General features: G+C 52.3%; 1 protein-coding gene across 3 annotated transcripts in view; it reads right to left on the bottom strand.

The window, feature by feature from the left end:
- PKNOX2 (PBX/knotted 1 homeobox 2) overlaps positions 1 to 13,067 on the bottom strand; it is a 307,718-nt gene that overhangs the window by 246,430 nt on the left and 48,221 nt on the right. Inside the window, exon 1 of one of the 3 annotated variants that reach the window (XM_046016855.1) lies at positions 8,515 to 8,582. The exons of 1 other annotated variant lie outside the window; for it this stretch is intronic. The gene's annotated coding sequence lies outside the window, so the exon portion shown is untranslated. Of the gene's footprint in view, positions 1 to 8,514; positions 8,583 to 13,067 lie in introns of those variants that run through there. One more of the 3 variants, XM_046016857.1, reaches the window with a different exon arrangement.

Here is a 13,067-nt window from a genome sequence, read left to right on the forward strand (position 1 = left end):
GAGAGCGTCTGGGGAAGGGCTTTATTAGGAAAGAAAATTAATGTGTGCCATGAGCTTACCATGTGCCTAGCACTTTTAGATACTCTGTTCCAGAGTTTTCATAGCACTCCTATGTGCTTTGTATTATTATTTTCCTAACCATATCTCCAAGAAAACGGAGGCTCAGAGAGCTTAAGTGAGGTTCCCAAAGACACAAAGCTTAGCAGTAGTAGAACCAGGGTCAGAACCCAGAATCTGACTCCAAAGCTTGTGTTCCTTCTCCCAACACCACACTATCTCGACAAAAGAAGTAAGTGTTGCCCTTGATGAAGAGGCCACTGAGTCTTTAGACTGAAAGTCTGTCCTCTTGGGCCCACTGCTATTGGTAGGACCCATTCATTTGCCCAGGAAGGCCATCAGGCAAGTCAAAGCCAATGCCATCTGCTATCTTGAGACCCAACAACACAAGGGCAACTTAGGGCCCAAGCCCTCCCAGTGTGTGCCTTTGCTGCCAGGTGGTGGCTTGGTGGTGGCTGTGGTGGTTTCAATGACTGCGTAATCACGAAGCAATCAGGTTGGGAGGAAACAGAGATTCATGGAACTTTGGGCTGTAAGGGGACCTGTGAGAGCAAATCAAGCTTCTCATTGGATAAGTGAGGAAACTGACACCCAGAGGTCAGCCACTTGTTGAAGGTCACACAGACAGGCAGGAACCAGGTCTAGAACAGAATCCACCATCCTCCAACTCCAAGTTCAAATTGTTATTCTTGCCATCATCCCAACCACTCTGATGTGGGTCAGCTTCACAGACCCTGAGAGGCCCAGGTGTGGACTTATAATCTCTGCTCTCTTAGCTTAGGAAAAGCAGGGATGGTGGGCAAGAGCGTTCTGTTGTAGTCAGAAATGGAATTAGTCGGTTTGCTTCATGCAGAGTCATTAACCTAAGTTTTATGCATTGGGAAGCCAACGGGAAAAATCCCTCAGTCGCCAACCCAGGGAAGCCTAGGTGGTACCCAGGAGGCAGTGGTGGCCCACTTGACCCCCTGATGTGCTGGGGAGGGGCTGACCTCCTCACTCTAGTTCAGGTTGGCCCCCAGCAATCCTTATAAGCCCTGTGACCTGCAGGGTCTCGAGTTCCGCCCCTCGCCCTCCAGCCCTGCCTGGCCAGAGCTCACCCCCACCCCTGCACTGACCCTGCTGAGAGCTCTCCATGTTCTCCTCGTTACTCAGCCGCACCCCATCCACTTGAGCTTCCTTTGCTCCAACAGCCGATTCGTGCCCATTTTCGCGGCACCTCCGCGCATCTGTGTGTCACCTCTTGGGTGTTTCTAGGTTGAGTGTGTCCACCCGCAAACTGCCCATTGCCTGAGGACAGAGTCTGTGTGTCTACTTCCACCATGGCCCTGGTGGGGGTCAGCTTGCAGGGGGCAGCATCAGGCCACAGTGTGACTGGCTGCCCAACAGTTGTTGATGGAGCCGGGGACCCGTGGAAGGCCCCAGGCCACATACCCGGGGAAGTTGGGTAAGCCACCGACTGGATCCCTTGCCCAAAATAACATGGGGAGGGAGAGGAGCCTGACTGAGTCTCTGCTGTATGCCAGACACTTTACAGATGCTCTCTCCACAATTCTTTGAGCTTTATACTTTTATTTCTCCCTTTACGGGTGGAAAAGCTAGATCAAAAATATTAAGTAAGATGTCTAAATTCTTTCAATTAGAAACTAATAGAGCTAGGTTCTCAGGACAGTTTTATCCGAGGCTAAGCCCAACTTGGCACTCTTTCCACAGCCGGCAAGCTCCTGGAAGACAGGGACGTTGTGGCTACATGCTTTTGTCCTGTTTGGTGTTGCGGCTTGTAGCCTCAATGCCTAGAACTGTACCAGGCTTACTTACATAAAGGAGACATCCTATAACTATTTGCTGGACCAAGGAACAAAGGAATGAATGAAGACCACGCTGTCTCTCCCCGGCAGGACAGGAAAAGGGCTTGTGAAGTCAGGTTCCTAGGCTTTATTTCCAGGAATCTTGGGCAATGATTTGTTCATTCTCTCCAACCAGAAAAGTACCCAAAGAACCCAAAGTTCCTCCAAAGGCCATGTGGAGAATGGGTGGGTTTATTAGGCCTGGGATAGGACTGGGAGGGAGAGTATGAGCTGAACACAAGAGACGAGGTCCTAATGAGGTAGGGGAATTTAAAAGTGTTCGCAGTGCTCTGTGACCCACTGATTCTGAGGCTGCTCGGCGGATCTGGCCTCTGCCAACCCTGGGGGCTCCCTCATCCCCCACTGGATACCCCCCACTGCCTTGCCTGAGCTGTACTGAAATTGGCCACATTCCTATTAAGCAGAGAAACTAGCAGCACCACCACTCACTCCAGCCCCATCCGAACCCTCAAAAGATCCTGCTCAGGGCCCCAGGGCCAGCTGCTTTTCTCCACATTCCAGCCAAAAATAATATGAGAACGAAGCTGTTTGGTGGAGACTTAATCTAATCTTCATTGCTTCAGTTTTTAAATATCCTGCCTGGTTTAGGGTTTCTTATTACACACAGGGATGTGTTTTTAGTGAGATAGGTCTTAGCAGAAACGGCCTTCTTGTAATTAGAAACCCCGTCAGGCAAGGCCTGCGGTGAGGCATCCAAGCCAAACAGCAGATCCCCCAGAAGACAGCACGTTTGCAGCAGCGAGCTCTTCCCGAGCTGCCAGAGGGCTTGCTCCTCCCTTACTCCTGGGGGATCTGGATGGAGCGAAAGCTCGAGCTCTGGGAGAAGGACTGTGCCCTCCAATTCGTGTGCATTTCCTTAGCGAGACTGTTGCTCCTTCTACCTCTACCGGGCGTCTCCCTGCTCTCACCCCCAATCAGAACGGAGACGAAGATGTTGCTCAAGACCGCTGGAGGAGGATGTGTGGAGGAAAAAAAAATGCCCCAAGACGTCCCCATGGACGAGGGAGAATTAAAGGCAGACATTCCACTGGAGCCACGTCTCCAGTATCAAGGCTAGCATTGAAATATCAGGCATGAGGAGAGGAGGAGACTCCAAGTGCGGATGCACTTTTGTGTAAGTGCTGGGTGTAACTTCTTGGGCTTTCTGGCCCAGAATCTGCTTTGATCTGCCAGCATGGAGACTGCTAAGTGAGGTTCAAGCTGTGGCTAGCTCCGGACCGGCGCCCATCCCCCCAGCCTGACCAGATGTCACACACCAGTCCAAGCTTAGGCCTCTTCTTTCCGCTGGCACAAAGGGAAGGGGCTGGGTTTCCAATAAGTCAGATTCTGTGTTTTATCGGATGCTTGGAAGCTCTTCCAGGTAGCACCACCGGGGAGAAGCCCTGCTCGTTCCCCCAACTTAACTGCCCCTCCTGATAAAGTGCAGGTGGGCTTGGGGATCGCAGTGGGATTTTCAAATTCTAGGATGTAAAGAAAGGCGGGCGATCGGCCGTTCGCCTCCCTGTCTCAGAACTCCTGAGAGTTTCCGGGAAAGGCTCCGGATCAGGCAGGCAAGGAAAACACAGGGAAGAATGTGACTGCTGCGCAGAAGCCTCTCTCTTCGTTTCCTTTATTTAGAGCACACCCACGGTGGGAGTCAGGGAGTCATGCGAGATTCGCCCCTCCTGGCCTAACAAGGGATTCCTGTGATACATTCCACTTTACAGATGAAGATCCAGAAGCTAGGTGACCCGCAGGAGTCATGCAGCCAGACACAGTAACAAAGCAGAAAACCGCCAGCACCCCCCCCCCCATTTCGGCTTAAACACTAGCTCAGCATGCTGACCTGCCAACCTTGATTATCTCCTTCCTCCCTTTCCCACCAGGTATTAGATTTAATTAAATTAGCAGATCCCCATCGCAACAAGTCTGGCCATGCAGCCTGGCCAGAACCCAGCCAGGGCAGCTACTCCCTCTAAATTCTGCTTCTCAATATAATTCAATCTTCAAGAAGTCACAGATCGCATGTGAAGTGTTTTTATACAAAGCATGGTGTGTTGGCTAGAACCAAGGCTGACGGTGGCTCACGATGATTTCATTTTCCGTATAACTTCCTCTGCTTTTCCTCCGTGGCATCGCTTCGCCCTCTCCATACTCTGATCTGCATCTTGTTTGATCCAGACACTTGGCTTCGCATGCAATTGCATCACACGTTTATATATATCTTACAGCATCACAGTCCTTGTGCCACACAGCATCAGAAAAAGGAAAACTTATAACAGCATTTCTCACCTTCCCCGAACTAATTTAGAAAATGTGCTTTAAATTAAATAAATCAGGAACAAAAGTCTGAAATTGGAGATAGAATTGGGGGGGGGCACTAAATAAATAGCAAGGAAATCTTGCAACATGTTGGAATCCTATAAATTTTATAAGTTGTTTCTTTAATAAAAACAAATTCAATTGCTAACAACACAGTATTATTAAGCCGCTAACGTTTAAAAATCTAATTTGGCCTGCTCTGCGGCTGTTTATGTTGCATTCACCCAGGGTAAGGAAGTCAGGTTGATGGGTTTGGTTTGGTTTCTAAACCAGGCTAATGGAGCCCCCTTTAAAACCCAGCCTTTTGCTTTCTAGGCATGCCTTGGTCCCTAATGAGTTACAGTCCCAGGTTGAAGATGGACATGGCAGACAGAAATTTAACACACACTTTGGTGCACCCATAAACATCAAGGCCAAGGGAGAGGAGGTATGTTTCCAGTTAAGTTAAAACTCCATGAATTCAGGATTCTCCACTCACAAGACAGTAATTCTCCTTATTTCATCACTAACTTACTTCAAATGTGTTTATACAATTTATTGCTACTGAACTTCCAGGCAACTGGTGTAGAGTTAATGAAACCCAGCTTGGAGAAGCTTTGAGCTTTGAACAACTAACCACAGTTTAAATGGTTATGACATGCGGTCAAAGCCACAGCCCAGCCCCACTGCAGTTTCTGTGTTAGGACCTAGTCAAAAACCTTGTCCTCTCACCTTTTGTGCCAAATAGATTGAAAAAGGGGAAAGCGCTGAAAAATAGCCTTCCATGTTTCTTCTCAAGGTTCCCAGCCTTTCTCCCTGACATTTTAACACATCTGTCTTACTAAATGCAAGGCAAGGTCCCTCCCCCCTAGCCGCAAGTAAATATTTTAGTTGCAGCTTGAATTGGCAGCCAGTTGAAATCCTGAAATCCAGTTGGAGTTTAATTGAACAGGGTCAGGCCTACATAAAGCTGTGCTGAGACAGGGTGTAAGGGGCACTTAAAGTCAGACTCAGTGGAAGTCCAAAAGGCAGTATCAGACGGCACAGGTGACCTGGACTGGGAAAGAAGTAAACTCCTCTTTCTGAATTACTTGGACATTGATTTTTTATTACTCCTCATTGTCACATGGCGTCCTCCCCCAAGCTCTGTCCATGTGGGAACTCCAGGAGCCTCCTTCTTTTTAAACAGGCCCATTTTGGAAGAGTAAAGGGGAGGTACTGGCCTTGCCACCGCTGCACATAAAAGCCCCTTTTGAAAGCAGCACTTTCATTAACTTAAAGCAATCTACAGACTTAAAAGCATGGCGCAGTAAACTCCCAGAAAGGATCATAAAACAGCCAGTCTCAAGTTGGGTACCCTTCAGTGCAATTTGCACGAGGCCTTTTACGGTGAGCGGTGGCTGGGCCCATCTCCCTCCAGTAACCCCCTGCCCCTTATTCTGAGCAGCTTCTCTTTCTCTGAGCTTTCATGCCTTTCGCGCTCACAAAGGGGAGGCGGTGACTGGAGAGTCTCGGTGGGGTCATGGCTCCCTCCCGCCCTCCGGCTTGCGGCGGGAGAGCTCACGAATGCCAAGCCTGCAAAAAAACAGCCTTGGAGCTCCACCGCCCGCCGGGCAGTAGCGAGGCCCTGGGCCCTGTCGGCCACTCGTGGGTCTAGCGTCTTCTGAGCCCCGGAAGCGCCGGCTGGCTGCCTGAGCGAGGGGTGCGAGGGGTGCAGAAGGCTGGGACCATGGGCTCATGGTCCCAAAAGGAAATTTCAAATCTTCCTCTCGTACAGACCCTTACACACTTCGCTTCCCTAGTTGGCCAGAGGGATAACCTCCCTCCCGGGTCGGGACTTCTCTCCCGCCAGCCGAGCTAGGCCTGAGCCATGAGGATAGAGTGCGGTTGCCGGGTGCAGCTCCAGTGGGAGACCACGAGTCCAGGGACAGGAGGTGCCCTCTCTAAGGCTGTGAGGCCTCTGGAAGGCCAGAACGACAGGGTAGGAGAGAGGGCTAGGGGCTAGGGCTTTGCGTAATATATCATGTGTTTGAACACCATCATTTCCTCAGCTTTGGGGAAGGGAGCTTCGCCTAGATCTGACTAAAATGTGACGCTTTTGGCTTCCACCAGTTGGAGAGCACTCGAAATCCGAAAAGTCAACACGCTAAAGAAGTCCTGAGACAAGTCGGGGTGAGGGCAGAAGACCCAGAGCGCCCCCGTCTCCCAGGCTGAGCACACAGGCCGCCTGGCTTGTGGGCTCCCGGCCGCGCTGCGGGCGAAGGAAGCACAGGCAGCGCCTGCGGGTCTAGAGCCGGCGGCTCCGGCCAAGACGCCGGAGTTCGAGCCCACCCTGCCCTCGGCCGCAGCCCGGACTCCCCGGACGCGATGCGGCACCGCGCAGCTAGCGCCCCCCGAGCAGGCCGCGGTCCCTGCGGGCCACCCGTACCCGCCCGCCGCGCTGTGCCCGCAGCCCCCCAAGTGGCTTTCAGAGCCCGCAGAACCACCAAGGTCGGTTCTCGGATCCACTCCTAGTCCTGCGAGGCTGCCCTGTCGCTTCACCCAAACGTCTCTTCGATTTGTCCGCTTCCTGGGATCTTTCTCCTAGCACCGGGTCCTGCGCGCCTCAAGTCCTCTGCTCCAGATCCACTTTCGGGGAGAAGCAGCAGAAATTCGGGGCTTGCTTGCCATGGCCCGGATCAACTACTTTCATCGCCTGCCTAGATGTTTTTCCGCCCACGGAGCATGGGGACCCGCTCACGCGACCCTCCCCAAATTTCAATAACTTCAATCCCAGTAAAAAGCCTCGATCCCGTGGCAAAATACTAAAAACACCACCCGTTCCGCCGAGTCCAGCCTCAGATGTAACCCCAGGCCCCCAGCTCCTACCTCCAGCCCCCTGCTCTGGCCAGGGGTGTAGGTCCGATCCCTAAGCTACTCAGCAGCCCTTCAGTCCCGCTTCTGAAAACAGCCTGAATCCTACAACCCAAACTCTAGCGTGGCCCTAAAGCCCAGCCCTAATTCAGGGCTGCTGCACCACCACCAGCCAACCCCCCCCCACCCCGCCCCACTGCCATTCCTAGCCCGTGTCCCCACCGCTCAAGAACCCTGGGCTCTCTCGCCCAGAGCCCCCGGAAAAGACCTCCCGCTTCGCTCGTTTCTTCCTCGGATTCGGGAGTCAGGAGAGACCCGCTCGCCCAACCCGAAAGAAACGCAAACTTTGCGCGGCAGACTCGGGACTCTGCCCCATCCCCCCAGCTCACGGCTCTTGGGCGCTTTCCGTCCCCCCTTTTACGAACTCGTGTCCTAGTTCTCTGGCCAGGAGGGCTCCCGATTCCCAAACCTCGCCTTGGGCCCCTACGCCTCCCCGACCTCTCCAAAGACTCCCAACAATCCGCGGAAAGCCAGCTACCCTACAAATCGCTCCTCCCGGGGCGAGGGTCTCTGAGCGTGGCCCCTGGGAGCCCGGTTGCCCTAACCCACAGCTTGAGCTCCGCTGTCCCCACCGATCCGTGTGCAAAATCCCACTCGCCCTGGCTCCCCAGGCCGGGCGGGCCGCGGCCGCGACTCCTCCACTCCGGTCACCCGGCCTGAGGCTGGGGCTGCCCCTGCTCGCAGCCGTCCATAAGGCAGCTCCAGGCCGGTGGCGCCGAGCAAGCGCCGGCCCAAAGGGCGCCCGAAGCCGGGAGCAGGCGAACGTAGACCCGGCCCGCGGTTCCCAGCCTCGCCCGCGGAGCGCCCAGCCCCGAGCTTTCTGCAGCCGGGCTCCGGCCCGCGCGCGCGTCCCTACTCTCGGGCCCCCCGGCTCTCGTGGCGCACCGCTCCCCGCCCGCCTGCTACGGTGTCTCGGCCCCACGGCCGTCCGAGTCCGCAACCCCACTCCTCGCACCCGCGGACAATGTGCGCCCGGCCACGGGCCCGAGCGGGGCGAGGCGGCGGCGGCGGCGGCGGCAGCGGGGCTGCGCGCGGGCCGGGCCGGGGCTCGGGCGGGCCGCGCGGCTCCGGCCGCCTCCTTCCCCGGCCTCGGCGCCACTCGCGCTGCTTCGCTCCGCGCTCTCCCGGCGCTTCCCCAGCTTCTCTCTGCACGCTCCCGCCGTCCCTCTCTGCTCCCTGCCTCCCTCCTCCCTGCTGCCTCCCTCTCTCTCCTCCCTGCTGCCTCCCTCTCTCCCTCTCTCCTCCTTGCCCTGTCGCAATGAATAATACTCTGGCTTGGGGACTGGAATAAAACACACGCGCTCTGAGGCAGCCGCCCGCAGCAGCAGCAGCCGCCGCCGCCGCCGCGCCGCCGCCGCCTGCAAAAGCGTCTCTGACATGGAAATGAATGACAGCTTACCTGATGCCAATCTTCATCAGACTGACACCGGCGTGACAACACAGCCTATACTTCCCAGCACTGCTCGGGACGTCAGCGGCACAGGGACCCGCCCCCCGGAGCCCCCCCCCCCTCACACACCTCCCCTCGCCCCACTCCCCCTCTCTCCCCACCCCCCTCGCCCCCACCCACTCCCGGCCCGGCGCTTCCAAGTCGGAGCCGCAGCTGGAGTGTCTCCCTCTACTGGAGGCTTTTCTGAGACGTCGGCGCGGGCCCGCTCCTGCTGGCGGGAGGCAGAACGGCGCTGGAGAGAAAGCCGCGGACCGCGAGCCCGCCGCGGACGGAGGGACGCGGTGGACCCCCTCGGAACTGGGGACACCCACACCACCCCCACGCCACGTCCTCTCGGCACACCACCGAGGCCGACCGGCACCACCTCCTGGGTTCGGGGGGGTGGCGAGGAGGGGAAATTCCGTGCACCCCGAGAGAGCTCCCCCGAAATCATGAAACTTAAAGCTGGCGAGGAATCTTTCCCTCCACCACCACTCCTTCTCCCCCCCACCCCCACCCCATTCCTGCCTGATGGCCTCATTTTTATGATTGCATTTGAATAATTCTCATTACCCTGGCCCCAGAAAAGGTGTTCAGATGACACTCTGGTTAGTTATTCCTATTCTCAAGAGCTTTTTCTGCTGTGGGCTTCCTGGGGCGTTTGGCTCACCGAGGGGGAGACTGTAATGGGGTGGGGCAGCAGGAGAGATAAAAGGGTGTAGAGGCTTTGTCAGTAAATCACCTCTTTGCAAATGCCTGGCAAGCCTATTCTAAGCCACTGCTATTTTCATTCTAAAAAGTCCCAGAGTTCTGGGGGTCGGGTGGTGTAATATAAAGGGAGCGACCAGCGGGGCTGTTTTAGCCTGGGCCGGCTAGGGTGGCTTCCTTTTACTTCAGGGAGGAAATTCACACGGGTGCCCTCTAAGAAGACCAGTGCAAACTTGCATGGTCATACATGTGCTTTCTTTCATCCCCAAAAGATTACAGTCCTACTAAGTGCCAGGCGTAGGCACCCAGCCACCTACAGAGGCAGGCTTGCTTGCTTCCACAACTTAGCACATGGCCCTCGGCATAAAGGGAAAAGAGAACCCCTTCCCCCTTGACATTCGCTCCTTGCTCCCCATAGAGGAGCCGGTTAAGCCACAGTCAGGCAGCGATTGATCCTCTGACCCCAGAACAGGCAGGGGGCCTGGATAAAGCCTAGACAAAGACATTGATGTAAGCAAGGAAAGCAGAAAGTGAAACCCAAGCAGGCCAGGTTTTCAGTAAAGAATCTGACCCAAGAAGTTGAAGGCTGCCCCTTCACTCTTTGCAGGCCTCTGGGTCGCTCTTCATCTGGCTCCATCCCGAGCACGGGTGAGAGCTAGTAGCATTACATGGCTCCGAAGAGGCAGCGGAGACCTTTTCTGCATCCTATCCCAGATACACTAGGTGCTCTTTGTCCAGATCTCCCCAGTCCCCCCAAATTCAACCTCCAAAGTTGCTTGTGGTAGAAAGTCTTCACTGAGAGCCCCCTTTATAGATGGAGTTGAATGCTCTCACCTTCACGTGGGACCTCCAAAGGCTTCACTAGGTGGATTTATGTCACCCCAGCCTCTGATCTGTGGTCAGAGACTCTGGCTGCTGACAGCATAATCGCTATTATATATTATACATTGTATAATAATATAATAATAATGAATGCACTTGCCCTTTTTATGTAGTACAGAAGCGGCCAGATTCTCCAACCCAGAGGCTGGAGGTCAGGCTGCCATAAACTCTCAGAGGGAAGCCCTCTTCAGATGCAGGAGGGGGAGGGGAGATCCATTTGCCCCTACCCAGGACCCCTGGAGGGAAGGTTTTTTTCTCTTTCTCAGGGCTCCTAGTGAGTTGCTGTAACCTGCAGAGTCAGAGGGGAGAATCAGGCTGAATGCAAATACTTAACCCCATCAGAGAGGTGTCAGTGAGCCATAAATAGGACTGCAGGCAGCAGCCATGCATCACTGAGTCACACTTGTCACACCCCTCATTTCCTGAAATCTAGTTCTGTGCCCAACTCTTTCTTGATACAGGAGATCCATGGCCAGGAGCTGTTAATTTTTGGAGTCTTTTAAAATACCGTGATTCCTGTTAATGCCCTTTTGATGCCTTAAACTGTACATTGTAATTTAAAATAAATGTATCTTGCTTTAACTACATTTGTAATTTGCAAAAGCTTAAAAAATGATAACCTAATGTAACCATTCTTCCCATAACCACTCAAAGCAAATGGCTGTCCTGCACGAACCGGAAGTTCAGCTGTGTGCCCAAGGTAAGGATGAAGAGCAGAAGCAAAGTTCAAGTTACAGTTCCTGCCCTGGAGGAGCTTTCTTTCTAGCTGAAGAAGGCAAAGCACCATTACATAAAACATTAAATGGTAATAGTACAAGAATCCAACAGACGACCCGATCTAGTGAATACTTACTGAACACGTGACTGAACAACACGTCAAATTCCAGGAGTTCCATATCTAAATGTTGGCTCTGTCAGCGAGTCGCAAAGGGACAGAGTGGAAATTAAGTCTGTAGAATGCATTTTACATACTCTACAGTCTTCCCCCCATCATCCTTCTGACGATGAAGAGGATGGAGAGGGGCACACATGTCATGTAAGTCACCAATACGTCAACCTTGTGACCAAACAGGAGTTCCTCCCAAACCGCGTCATCACTCTTAAATGTTGGTGTCCCTACAGCTTGGTTCTGGGCCCTTTTCTCACTCTGTCCACAAATGATTTGTTTTTAGGAAAAGCAATTCACACTAGCCCAGATTGTCCCCTCTGAGCTGCGGACATCTACAATGGCCTGAGTCCTATCATTATCAGCCTGTGAATAAAATTTAAACTTGTCTGTATTAGTCTGCTCAGGCCACCATAACAAAGTTCCATAGGACAGATGGCCCGAACAACAGACGTTTATTTTCTCACCGTTCTGGAGACCGGAAGTCTAAGATCAAGGTGCTGCAAAGATTGGTTCCTGGTGAGACCTCTCTTCCTGGCTTGAAATGGAACCTTCTTGGTGTGTCCTCACATGGCCAGAGGGAGAGAGCGATTTCTGATGTCTTTCTCTTCTTTTGAGTGCACCATTCCTACTGGATTCGGGACCCCCTCTTATGACTTCATTTAACTTTCATTACCTCCTTAAAGCCCCTATCTCCAAATATAGTCACAGTGGAAGTTAGAGCTTCAACATGTGAATCTTGGCGGGATTGGGGGGGGGGGGGCGAGGAGGGGGGGCGGTACACAACTCAGTTCCACACACCAGTTCTCTCTATTCTCAAGTTAATTATTTTTGGTGAATCTTGATTGTGAGTTTTTTGAGGATGGGAACAATACCTATTTCATCTTAGAATCCTTAGAACCTTGATCTAGTGTTTGGTCGCAAATATATTAAAGATACCCGTGAGTTGAATTGAATGGGACTTATTTCTCCATCACTGCTGCAGCCCAGTTGAGTGACTTATCACCAGACACCTGGAATATGAATATTTTGATGATTCCCTACTTGGGTCTAATGCTACCAATATCCCCAATACTTCCTATACTCTATCACCAGAGTGTTCTTCCTAAAACAAAGGTTGGATCACAGCTTGGTATCCCCTCAAGAAACCATCGTCTATAAGATTTAGCCTAAAATGTTTATTGGACCTCATAATTAAAAGAAGGGACTTGAATGCCACATTCTTTTTTTTTTTTAAGATTTAAAAAAAATTTTATTTATTTGACAGACAGAGATCACAAGTAGGCAGAGAGGCAGGCAGAGAGAAAGGGGGAAGCAGGCTCCCCACTAAGCAGAGAGCCCAATGTGGGGTTCGGTCCCAGGACCCTGAGATCATGACCTGAGCTGAAGGCAGAGGCTTTAACCCACTGAGCCACCCAGGTGCCTCAAATGCCACATTCTTTAGCATAGCATTCAAGTTCCACCTCCTTATCTGACCCTGATCTACCTTCCAGGCTTATCTGTATCCCTTCCTTCACCTCCCCATCACCACTTTCAGCAGCTCCGGGTGTTAGCCCATGGACTTCCTGCATAAGAACCTTTATGGAATGTCTTTATAGTTCTGGGTTCCTGGTTTCAAATTCTTGCAGAAAGTTGATCGGGATAAAGGCCTAGGAATCTGTTTTAAAAGCTGCTGTATGAAGAGAATGAGAAGACAAGCAGCAGAATGGGAAAAAATATTTACAAAAGACACATCTGATAAAGGCCTATTATACAAAAAAAAATATAAAGAACTCATAAAATTCAACATTAAGTAAATGAACAACCCAATTTTAAAATGGGCAAAAGATCTGAACAGACAGCTCACCAAAGAAGATAGAGAGACAGCAAGTAAGCACATAAAACAGTTCTCAGCATCATTTGTCATTAGGGAACTGCAGAATAAAAAATAAGGTATCACTAATGCCTATTAGAATGGCCAAAGTCCAAAACACTGACAACACCAAATGTTGGTGAGAATGTGGAGCAGGAGGAACTCTCATTCATTGCTGGTGGGAATACAAAATGA

The sequence above is a fragment of the Meles meles genome, chromosome 8 (genome assembly GCF_922984935.1).
Source record: "Meles meles chromosome 8, mMelMel3.1 paternal haplotype, whole genome shotgun sequence".
NCBI lineage: Eukaryota > Metazoa > Chordata > Mammalia > Carnivora > Mustelidae > Meles > Meles meles.